At 41.8% G+C, this 12,901-nt stretch overlaps 1 protein-coding gene across 3 annotated transcripts in view; it reads left to right on the top strand.

The window, feature by feature from the left end:
* The first annotated feature begins 4,991 nt into the window (after nucleotides 1-4,991).
* TUT4 (terminal uridylyl transferase 4) overlaps nucleotides 4,992-12,901 on the top strand; it is a 128,317-nt gene continuing 120,407 nt past the window's right edge. For all 3 annotated transcript variants that reach the window (XM_025385897.1, XM_025385915.1, XM_025385906.1), the window contains exon 1: nucleotides 4,992-5,399. The gene's annotated coding sequence lies outside the window, so the exon portion shown is untranslated. The remainder of the gene's footprint in view (nucleotides 5,400-12,901) is intronic.

The following is a 12,901-nucleotide window of genomic DNA, read 5'->3' as shown; positions in this document are numbered from 1 at the left end:
AAAATAAAATAAAATAAAGAATTATGAACTTTTAGACTCCTTTCCCGCCCCAGTTCATCTGGCTCACACCCTTTTCTTTCTTTCTACATTTAAGAGTCAGGGTCTCACTCTGTTACCCGCCCTGGAGTGCAGAGGCACATTCATAAGTCACTGAAGCCTTGGCCCCCTGGGCTCAAGTGATTCTCCCAACTCAGTCTCTCAAGTAGCTAGGACTACAGACATGCACCACCATTTCTGGTTAAATTTTTAATTAATTAATTTTTTGAGATAGAGTCTCCCTCTGTCATCCAGGCTGCAGGGCAGTGGCTTGATCTTGGCCCATTGCAACCTCCGCCTCCCGGGTTCAAGTGATTCTCCTGCCTCAGCCTCCCGAGTAGCCAGGACTATAGCATTGTGCTATGCCCAGCTAACTTCTGTATTTTTTAGTCGAGATGGAATTTTACCATGTTTGCCACGCTGGTCTCAAACTCCTGATTGCCAAGTGATCCAACTGCTTTGGCCTCTCAAAGTGCTGTGATTACAGGTGTGAGCCACAGTGCTCACAAATTTTATTTTTTTTTAAGATGGGTCTCACCATGTTGCCCAGGCTGGTCTCAAGCTCCTGGCCTTGATCCTCTTGCTTCAGCCTCCCAAATTGCTGGGATTACAGGTGTGAGCCATCATGCCTAGCTCCCTCGTTTTTATGTATAAAGAAGGCTGATGTTACTCCTGAGGCCAGGATTACCAACAAATATGTATCACAGAAAGAAAAGTTCAGCTCTGTTGAGGAAGTACTTCTATTTCCTAGAATAGGCAGATTTGGTAAGGAATGAGCTCTCTATAGCTACGAATGTACAAACAGAAGTCAGATGAACACCTGCTCTATAAGGCAAGTCTGAACATCTCTCTTCTTGTTTACAGATGTTCCGTGATTGCCCATTAACTTCAGAATAAAACCTTGCTTTTTAAAAAATGATGTGGTCTAGTCTAACTTTATAGCATCATCTTCTGCCATGTATATATGTTCTTGATATTTCTAACTTTATGAACACTAATATCCTTTTAAATTCTAAAATCTTACTTACAAAAATGCCACCTCAAGAAAAACTGACTGTTTCTAATGTTTCAGTGAAGTAAGCTACAGGGTGTGGCTGTAGTTTAAAATTCCACACATAGAATCCTCAGGACAGATGAAATGGAATCAACAGGTAGCAAGCACACACATGTGCTAGTGTGAGTCTAAGGGCACATGAAATCCAAATGGGGCAGATGAGAAGAAACTAAATTTTAAGAAGAAAGGGAATTCATTTTTGTGAAACATTTACTATGAAATAGGCATTTTTACACATTTTTATCTTACTGACTTTTAAGAATGCAAACAGACAAAGAGAAGTAAATCTTTTACACTATCTTGAGGTGAGCACATACCTTAAGAGCTTTGGTATTGTCATGATCTTTGCAAGAATCACAAAAATTTGGCCGGGCGCGGTGGCTCAAGCCTGTAATCCCAGCACTTTGGGAGGCCGAGACGGGCGGATCACGAGGTCAGGAGATCGAGACCATCCTGGCTAACACAGTGAAACCCCGTCTCTACTAAAAAATACAAAAAAAATAGCCGGGCGAGGTGGCGGGCGCCTGTAGTCCCAGCTATAGGGAGGCTGAGGCAGGAGAATGGCGTAAACCTGGGAGGCGGAGCTTGCAGTGAGCTGAGATCCGGCCACTGCACTCCAGCCTGGGCGACAGTGCGAGACTCCCTCTCAAAAAAAAAAAAAAAAAAAAAAAAGAATCACAAAAATTTTAAACACTGACCATATCTTATGCTTTACAGACAACTTAAGAGTGTCAACAAGCAATTTCTGAGTGCTTTCTCTATGTGTCAGGATTACGCTGGGTGCTGAAAATACAAAGGTAAAGGAGACTTTTGGTTAGGACCACATCATGGGGGTGATGCACTGTTTTTCACTAGAGATCATTATGACCCAGGGTCTATAGTCTTTCTCCTTGGAGAAATCGAGTACACAGGAAAAAAAAAAACGGGGCTCAGAGAAACAGCTTAGCAGGTCTGATTGTATTTCTCTCTTGTTTACAAGTGATCAGTGATTCCCCAATAACTACAATATAAAGCCTGCTTTTTTTCTAATGGCATACAGGGCCCTTTATGATCAAACAGCAGAACTTGGTTTGAACAGACTTAGGTACCTTTCTTTTTTTTTGAAATGGAGTCCTGCTCTGTCACCCAGACTGGAGTGCAGATGCATGATCTCAGCTCACTGCAACCTCTGCCTCCCGGGTTCAAGAGATTCTCCTGTCTCAACCTCCCGAGTGAGTAGCTGGGATTACAGGCACCCACCACCATGCCTGGCTAATTTTCGTATTTTTAGTAGAGACGGGGTTTCACCATGTTGGCCACGCTGGTCTTGAACTCCTGACCTCAAGTGATCTGCCCGCCTCGGCCTCCCAAAGTGCTGGAACTAGGCACCTTTCTTCTTATAATTTTACTTACCAAGTCACCTTTTCATTCAATATGATTAGTTTTTTACTAAGTTTTCTTATTCACCTAGGAAGACAACAATATGAATATTGATCCACTGAGTAATTATATTCCTCATGAGATATAATGAAATAAGATTTTTGCTGCAAGTTATTTTCACCCGGGTTTGGATGAAACTAAGTTTTCAGAACTTCCAGACTGGAGGCTTAACCACAATCATGACATTTCCCTTGAAAGTACAAGTCCTCAGAGTATTTTTACATAGAGATCAGACATTTACCAATTTATATCTCAGAAACCTGTGGTTCAATGGAAAGAATACAGGGCTGGTATTCTAGTCCAGCCTGTGACTTACTGTATGACCCTGGGCATGAATTACACCTTATACTCCATAAATTTCCTTATTCTTTGTGTCAGAACCATACTTGCTCTAGCTGTGATAAACAAAATTATAGTTGCCCAAATTTTCAACTTGTCAATTATGTAGGTATCGTAAGGAATACCTTGTAAGTATCTGTGCTCAAGTGTACAATCTATTGGGGTCACAGAATTCAGAGAATGGAGGGATCACATTCAGTGGAGTGCAGAGGAGGGGTGGTAATCAGGAAGATTTAATAAAGAAGGTAGAGGTTGAGATGGGTCTTGGGGAATAAACAAGATAGTAGAAGAGAGTTATCTGGAGGGGATAAGGGCAGAGAGGCACTGAAATTTTCAGTCTGGCCCCAGCTTTCCTTTGCAGACTCATTATCTTCTGCACACTCCAGACTCAATGCTGTCCTCTGAATCGACATGTGTCTGGCACACAGCAAGCAAATCTTCAAGGTCCAGCTTCTAGTTCTTCCACTGAAGTCTCAGCGAAGTGGAATTTATCACACTCTCCTCTGGATTTGCCCAGCCCTTTGTTAATAAGACCTGTTGCTTTTATTGTAGCTCACCCGCTTGCTCAACGGTGAACTTTTTGGAGACAGGAATCAATGATTTGTCTGTTTCCCTAGGCACCTAACAACGCTTTGCTCTTAAGTAATCAGGAAATATTTACTCAATTGAACTTGTTCTAAGGACACTGATATCACTGAATTGAAGGGCATGTCGGTATCTTCTTAGTGTCTCTATAGACTTTAGGCTTTCAGCCTGGTGAAGTAGGGATTTTTTTCTTTGTTTCTAGGCTAGTCAAGCGAAGCAGGGATACAGATTAAGAATTTGCAGATGTGGAAACTCGGAGGGTACATTTGCTCAAAGGCATAATGTTGATAAACGCCGAAACCAGTAGGGCTCTGTTGACTTGAAATCCAGTCCTTTATCCATTATACCCGGGTCTTGTAGCATCAGCCAGATCGGGGTAAAATGCACTAACTCTGAATCCTAGTTTTTTCATCTGTAAATGGGAGCAACAGTACGCATCTCACAGGGCTATCATGAAGTGGAGCGTCCCTCTGTAACCTCTAACCAGTTCCAGCCTGAGTCACATTATAAGAAAATTTATAAGGCACTATCTTGTAAATACTTAAGATTTAACATCTTCCCTTCACCCCTGCGTCCACTCTTGTCATACCTTTTTCCTGCCTAGCATGTGTCAAACTCAAAGGACTGGGCACCGAGCACAGAGGTTGTGTGCTTTGTCCAGCTTTGAGGTCAGAGGTTGGCTAAATAATCTCTGAGGCTGGGGTCTTAAAAAAAAACAACAAAAAAACAAAACTAACAAAGCCTTAAGTTCGTTCTGCCCGTGACTTTAAATAATTATGTAGAGGAATGTAATACGTTAAAAGCAAGGGGAGGAGGGGACCCATTGATGGTAGTTGGTTTTATGCCCGCCTGCAGCTAAAGAAATGATTTCTAAAACCTCTTTTGAGGGTGGGAGAGGGACTGCTCCCGAGATTTCTCTTTCGAGAAATTCCTGAACTGACTGCCTTTTAAAAGGAAAAAAGGTCCAGCTGTGGTGGGCTGGAGGCCGTGGTGAGTGGGTGGGGGTCGACCCCGGCGGCTTCCTCTGTCCAGCTCCCTGCCGCTGCTCCGAAGCCCGCTCGGGCTTCCGAGGGTCCACCGAGGCTCGGGCCGGGCCCAGTAAGAGTGCCAGGCCAGAGGATACCCATTCCAGGCCGGCCTTCCTCCCCGGGGGGACAGCCTTGGGAGCGAGGCGCCGAGGCGGCTCTCGATCTCCACTTCCAGCTCGGGGGCCTCGGCAGAGGCCAGGAACCAGACTGGGGCGGCACTAGGGTGCTCGCCACCCCCACCCCCTCCAGCAAGCAGGCGAATCAGCGCGGCTCCCCCGCGGCGCCCAGGCGGGCTGCGGGACCTCGCGACCTCCGCTCGGGGGCCCCGCCCCTGCCCGCGAGCCCCGGGTGGCTCCCTCCTCCCTTCCGCCAGCGGCCCGCCCCCTCCTCGCGAGCTAACGAGTATCTCGCGCGCGCTCCCTTCCCTCCGCGTGGGTGTGAGTGCGCGATCCTCGTACCTCGGCCTTCTCCCCATTGTTTCTTCGCGGCCACCGCGAGCCCCCTCCCCCCAGTGCTGTTTCCCCCTCCCCCGCCCCGGTGTAAACGGCGCCTGCGGGGCCCCCCGAACGAAGGGAGGGGGCACTCCTGAACCCCTTCCTCTGCGCGTAGCTCCTCCTCTGCCGGGCCGGGACCCCATTCCAGGCTCTGTCCTCTCCCCTCCCCCTCTCCTCCGGCTACCCCTCTCCCTCGCCCCCTCCCCTCAGCGGGTCCTCCTCTTTCTCTCCCTCTCCCTCTCCCTCCTCCTCCCCCTCCCCATCCCTTCCCCCCCACAATGCAGTTCGCGGCGCGGCGGACATGGCGGTGGAGTCCTGAGCTCGTCGTGTCCCGGCCTCCAGCGGTGGCAGCGGCGACGGCGGCGGCAGCAGGAGGCGGAGGGAGAGCGGGAGCCACTGAGATGAGGAGGCGTCGCGCGCGCCTGTAGCTCGCGGGCCTCGCAGGTACGAGGTTCCGGCCGCGGGGCAGCGCCGGCTGCCGAGGGGGTGTGCTCGGGAAGGCCGGGCGGCCCCCGGTTCGCCCTCCCGGGTGCCGCGCTTCGCAGGTGTCGGGGGCCTGGCCTGAGAGTGTCTCAGCCGTCCCCTTGGGGCCTGACACTTCTTTCTTTGCTGGAACGGGCTTCGGGTGTCCCAGGGGAAGACTGAGATAAGGGAGGTAGGGACGGCGGCCTGGGCGGCCTGAGGAGGGCATTGGGGCGCTTTGGGGACGAACTCCACACTGGCTGGGGCTCCGGGTCCCGGACCGAAACCTGTTGTAGACCAGCGAGGCGGATTTTGAGTTAACGGAATTGGTTTGAACATTTCTCTTGGGTCCAGTTACGATTCCCTGTCATGTGTACCTTTTTCTTTCATCCTTGCTTAGACATAGGGGACTACATAATGTATATGAATGTATACACGCATAGAATACATACTGAATGTTTCCCCGGGCTCATCCTTGTAGGGAGAAGGCAGAGGTGTCTGTGTGGATTTCGTTTCTTGCTCGCCCGCCTTCTCTCTCCCCCGCCCCCCAGTCGAAAGGTGGTAATGCGCGGTTTTGACGTGGGTAACTGAGATTCGTATTTGTAAACAGACAGCGCTCTCCTAGTGTGTTGCACGCCTCTGCGAAGTGTTTCAGACTCCTGTTGGTATCTGGATTGCGAAAGAATGAGATGTTTAGACCTGAAGGAAGCAGCACATCAGCGGGATTTCTAGTACTTGAATGGGATGAATTACTGTTGTATTAACGACGTTGATTACACATTTTCTTTTCAGAAGATTACCAAGTCTTAGATGAATTTTGCGTGAGATCTTAGATTCCGTATATCTGCTTCTTCATTTTGATAAAAGTAGTTCCTTACCCATTTGACCTGCCTTATCGTGATCTTAAATTGTGTCCAGAAATGCAATTGGAATTGTGTATTGTTGGCATGCATTTAGTAATTAGCTCGAGTGAATCAGATTAGCTTTTATTTCCAAAGGTTTTTTTCCCTCCAGTCTTATAGCAGCGAAATGTTTGTAGCACTTGATGAAACAGAACATATCCTGTTTCTGTTTTTAAAGTAATGAGAACTGTTAGCTAATAAAATTGGATAATCCCAGCCGGATATGATGATTTAGAGAGAATGCCACACAGAGGTGTTGAATTGTGGGGTGGTTTAAAAAGCAAAGCCGACTTCGTGTGTGTGTACGTGTGTGTGTGTCTGCGCGCTGAAATTTTCTTTAGGCTCAGAACTCATGTCACTACACTGCATCGTAGTACTGATTAGTCACAACTTGTAAAATTATGAAATATTGATTCGCTTAAAAAGCTGTGCTTAAGGTAACTCTTTAGTGTCTAGTGTGCTGTGTTGCTTCTATAAACAAATTTTTAAAGAGTGCTTCTTAGAAACCATATACTTTGGGGAGGATAAGAATTTTAAGTCGTTTTATGCTTTAAAAATATTTATATTTAATATAAACAAAAGAAACTTTTAAAACTCTTAGATAAATTTTCCTACTGCTTGCAGTTTTTCACTTGGCTAGTGTGGAAAATGAAAAATGAAGTTTTCTTAAAATAATTCAGAAATGGAAGTGAAAGTTAATGACATTTGATGTTTTAAATTCAGCAAACATTTAAATACAGAAAGGAAATTTAAAGTATTTTCATTGTCATAGGCCAAGTTGTTAGTAGTACCGATAAATTAACAAGATATTGTACATGTAAGTTTAGTTCAATTTTATAAATTCTAAGTGACACCTAAAATTACATTTATTTTTAGTTGCTGGAACTAGAACAGTACAGTGTCTACATTTTATTTTTAGACTTTTTAGAATCAAAATATATAATTACAAATTTCTCTGATTAACAAAGAGCTGTTTAAAGATAGTTTTTATTGTTTTCAGCAGATTCATTTTAGAGTAATTAGCATTTTTTTAACCTCAAAGTTACCTTGACATACAAAATAAGTACCATTAATTATGTTGTATTCTCTGCAGAATGTCAAGTCAGGATCTGTTGGTCAAGAAAGGTGTTTGAATTTATTTACTGTAGAAAGTTTCCAGTTTCAGAGAAACAAAATAACCAACACTTACCTGTAGGGCTTGGCCAGGTGGCTCACGCCTGTAATATCAGCACTTTGGGAAGTGGAGGCGAGAGGATTGCTTGAGTGTAGGAGTTTGATATCAGCCTGAGCAACATAGTGAGACTTTGTCGCTGCCAAAATATAAAACAAATTAGCTGTAATGGCAGAAGCTGAGGTGGGAGGATTGCCTGAGCCCCAGAGTTCAAGGTTGCAGTGAGGCACAGTTGCGCCACTGTACTCCAGCCTGGGTGACAGAGTAAGACCCTGCCTTTTTTTTAAAAAAAAAAAAAAAAAAAAAAAAAAAAAAAAAAAGGCAGTACTTACCTGTTAATGTTGATGTCAGAACGTTTTGTTCGATAAAACAGAACTCAATGAGATGTGTTCCTTTTTCAAATAAATTACAAATACTTGAATTGGTTAAAAAATATTACATTCAGTTAAAGCCACTGCTGCAGTATAGAAATATGTTCTAAAAAAGAACAATTCTGGAAAGACCTAAAAAAGACAAAGGAAAGGGACACCATAGTTTAAAACAGGATAGGTAGACTTTTTCTTAGAGCAATTAGAGTTGTTTACATGGTACTAACTGAATTGTTTTAATTCTAGAATCCTAAATAATTACATAATTTGGGGAAATGTTTAAAAACCAGCATTTCTGCAGAGTATTTATTTCCTTTTTTAAATCTTTTATTATGTACAGACTGTATTCAAATAAACCATACACTCTGAAAAAGCAGGTTCTGACTTTTCTTCCAGAGTATTTCTTACAGACCCAAAGAGAGGAAAGGGTATATAAATGCAAAGATTAATGTTAGGATTTTTTTTCCCCTTGAGAGATTTGTGTGGTGTCTTATGTTCAAATTCTTTTTATGTCAAATCATGTCATTGGATATCTATAATTATGAGTTGAAGAGGGAGAGAGAAGGGAACCAAAATTTTTTAGATTGCCTATTTTGTCCCAGGCACTGTGCTAGACACTGTTTATGCATTTTTTTTTTCACTTGTTTGGTGTAACAACCCTTTGAAACCTGTTTATAGGAGAGGAACTTTTGACTCCCACAGGTTAGTGATTTGCTGAAGATCACAGAATTAGATTTCAAAGCACATCTGTCTTCCTAATACAATGTATATGTGATGTTGCTTTTCAGGTGTATTATTTTCTCAATTATTTAGAATCGGAAACTGCCTAATGTTGCTCATTCATTCATTCATTTAAACATTCATCAAACATTTGCATTTGTCTCAGTCTACATATAATACAGTAAATTACAACACACTAGATTGTGGGAGTTGAGAGGGAAGAAACTGGCTCTTGAAGGGTGAGTAGGAGTTTGCTAGGTGGAGAGGAGGATGGATTGGAGGTTGGAGATCATTCCAGACCTAGGGAATAACATGCAAAGATGATAAATTGTAATAAGCCTTGGGGAGTGAGGGAGAGTGAGAAATTCAGTGTGGTAGGAATTGATATGGATAGAATGGTGAGATAAATGATAGGAAGTAGCAAATTGTGAGGGACCATTTATGTTATATTAAGGTATTTGAATTTTTATCTTGTGAGATCACCAAGTGAGATAGTGGTTGAGCTGTGATTAGAAGTATGTTTTCTGACTCCTAGTTTTGTATTTCTTTTCTCCTTGGCTTTCTTGCTAACAGAGTTTACCTGTTTTTAGTGGATAGGCAGGCCTTCTTTTCCATACCACTCTTCTCTCTTCTCCCTGTATTCTAGACTTTTATCTTGAGGATTCTGTGATCCAAATCTTACAGTCCAATAACTTTTAATTTTTTAGAAAATTCTTTTGAGATGAAAACACCTCTGGGGGAAATCACCTTGTTATACTACTTAGGAAGTTTTTTCACTTGTTGGCTTGGATTAGTTGACTGTTTTCCAGTTTAGCACTAGAAAACAGTAGCTTAAGGCATTGAAGAGCATGAGCTGGAAGGAGGCAGAAGCTATTCATTCAAGTTTGATGTTCACCACTATAGATGGGCAAAGTCCTAATCTTTACATAAGTCATCTTGTACTTTCAAAAAGAAATAGGTATGTTTGTTAATCACACAACAATCTGATTGCTTTAAGTGGGTATTTGATTTACCATGATAATAGATAACTTATTGCATGGTTACTACAAGCTAATTTCTTTCTCAAGATCTTTAAAGTGTTAACTTATTCCTCAAAACAACCTTTTTTATAGTATTCTCATTTACAGATGGGGAAAGTCCATGTAGAAGGGTTGAGTACCTTGGACAATATCTCATAGCTAGTTTGCTGCAGTCAGGATTTGAGCTCAAAGTGTCTGAGTCTAGAGTCACAGCTCTTCGCCACTATACTGTGTTGTACCTTTAAGCTTAGGGTGTCAAAGTTTTGTGTTCAGAGAGTGTTAAATTCTGTAGTTACATAGGTTGTCAAAAATATTTTGCAAGTATGCAAAGTATGAATTATAAAAAATAACTAAACCTGATTGCATTTTGTCAATGTGTAGTTTAATAATATAATTATTAAATTAAATATTTAACACCACTGTAGTTTAAATAATTTAATTGACCAATCATTAAGTGCTAGTCATGTGCTGAGTGTTAGTTTAGGCCAGTGGTATTCAAACTATGTTTGGGGACCTTTTGGAGAGGGGTGTCTCTGAGTCAAACTGTTTTCATGGTAATATTAAGACACAATTTGACTTTTCCCTTATTCTCTGGTCTGGAGTGACATGTGAAGACTTTATTGCTTTGATGGCTAATGTAATGTGTAATAGTGTATTATTTTTTTCCCTTTTTTCTTTGAGATATAATTTACAATACCATAAAATTCACACTTTTAAAAGATACAGTTCAGTGGCTTTTAGTGTATTTATAAGGTTGTGTAACCATCACTATTTAATTTTGGAATATTTTTATACCATAATGAAACCCAGTTCCCATTAATCACTCCCCATTCCTTCCTCCTTCAAGCCTTTGGCAACCACTAAGCTACGTCTCTAGAAATTATGGACTTTACACATACAAGGAATCACACAGTATGTGGCTTTTTGTGCCTGGCTTCTCTCACTGAACTTAATGTTTTCAAGGTTGGCCATAGTGTAGCATGTATTAGCCTTTTTCTGGCTGAATAGTATTACCTTCTATGGAGATACCACGTTTTGTTTAACCATTCATCATTTGATGGACATTTGGGTTATTTCCACTTTTTACCTATAAGGAATAGTGCTGCTGTGAACATCGTTAAGAGTTTCTGTGTGGATATACATTTTCATTTCTCTTAGGTATATACCCAGATTGTAATTGCTGGGTGTTTTGATAAACTTATGTTTAACTTTCTGAGGAACTGCCAAACTGTTTTCCAAAGTTGTACCATTTTACATTGCCAGTGGCAATGTATGGAAGGTTCCAGTTTCTCTACATCCTGACCATCATCTAGTGGGTGACACTTCACCCACACTACCTCACTACCTCATTGCGGGTTTGATTTGCATTTCCCTAATGATTAATAAGATGTTGAGCATCTCTTCATGTGCCTATTGTGGGTGCATTTTTCTGTCTCCTTTGGAAAGATACCTACTCAAATCCTTTACCCATTTTTAAAAATTGTTGAGTTTTAAGAACTCTTAATATATTCTGGATACTAGACGTCCCCTACTTTTTTTTTTTTTTTGAGACAGTCTTGCTCTTTCACCAAGGCTGAAGTGCAGTTGTGTGAACACAGCTTACTGCAGCCTCTGCCTTCTGGCCTCCACCTCCTGGGCCTTAAGCGATCCTCCTGCCTTAGCCTCTTGAGTAGCTTGGACTATAGGGGCGTGCCACCATGCCCAGCTAATTTTATTTATTTATTTATGTACTTATTTTTTAGAGACAAGGTCTCACTGTGTTGTCTAGGCTGGTCTCAAACTCCTGGCCTCAAATGATCCTCCTTCCTCAGCCTCCAAAAGTGCCAGGATTACAGGTATGAGTCATCTCACCCAGCCTAGACCCTTTTTAGATAATGCTGTCTCATTTTGTGGAGTGTCTGTTCACTTGATTCTAAAAATAGTGATAAAATGTACATAACAAAATTATCCATTTAACCTTGTTTCTAACTTTTAAAAATTGCAGTAAAATATACATAGCACAACATATCTTAATGATTTTTAAGTGTATCATTCAGTGGTATTAAATACATTCATAATGTTGTGCAGCCATCATCACCATCCATCCCTATAACCCTTTTCATCTTACAAAACTGAAGCTCTATACCCATTAAATGATAATTTCCCATTCCCTTCTTCCCTCAACCCTGGCAACCGCTATTCTGTCTTTACCATTTTGCCTACTCTAAATACCTCATATAAATTGAATCATAAAGTATTTGTCTTGTGGCTTGTTTCACTTAGCATAGTGTCCTCAGCGTTCGTTCATGTGGCATATTGCAGAATTTCCTTCTTTTTTAAGGCTGAATAATATTCCATTGTATGGATATACCATATTTTGCTTATCTCTTTGTTTATGAGTAGACACTTAGATTATTTCCATGTTTTAGCTGTTGTGAATGATGCTGCTGTGAACATGAGTGTACAGTATCTCTTAGAGAGCCTGCTTTCAATTTTTTTGGTGTATACCCAGAAGTTAAATTATTGGATCATATGGTAATTTTATTCTTCTTATTTATTTATTTATTTATTTGACAAGATCTGACTCTGTCTCCCAAGCTGGAGTGCAGTGGCATGATCTTGGCTCACTGAAGCCTCTGCCTCCTGGGCTCAATCCATCCTCCCACCTCAGCCTCTTGTGTAGCTGGGACTATGGGCGCTTGTGACCACACCTGGCTAATTTTTTTTTTTTTGTATTTTTGTAGAGATGCAATTTCACCATATTGCCCAAGCTGGTCTGGAACTCCTGAGCTCAAGTGATCTGCCTGCCTCAGGCTCCCAAACTGCTGGGATTACAGGCATGAGCCATCGTGCCTGACCTATTATTATTATTATTTTTGACACCTTAGGATCATTGAGTATATTTTTAATTTTTTGAGGAACTGCCGTATTGTTTTCCATAGTGGCTGTACCATTTTACATTCCTCCCAACAGTGCAGAAAGGTTCTAATATTTCCACAGCCTTGCCAACGCTTGTTATTTTGTTTTTATTTAATAGTAGTCCTGTCCTATGGGTTATGAGTTGGTATCTCATTGCAGTTTTGATTTGCATTTCCCTAATGATTAGTGATATTCAGCATCTTTTCACGTGCTTGTGGCCATCTGTATATCTTCTTTGGAGAAATGTCTATGCAAGCCCTTTGCCCGTTTTTGAATCAGGTTGTTTTTTGTTCATTTTTTTGGAGTTGCTGTATATTCTGGATGTTAGTCCCTTATCAAATACATGATTTATAATTATTTTCTTCCCTTCTGTTCTGTAGGGTTACCTTTTTTTTTTTTTTTTTTT

This window comes from Theropithecus gelada, chromosome 1 (genome assembly GCF_003255815.1).
Source record: "Theropithecus gelada isolate Dixy chromosome 1, Tgel_1.0, whole genome shotgun sequence".
Lineage (NCBI taxonomy): Eukaryota > Metazoa > Chordata > Mammalia > Primates > Cercopithecidae > Theropithecus > Theropithecus gelada.
This window is presented reverse-complemented; position numbering and strand designations above follow the sequence as displayed.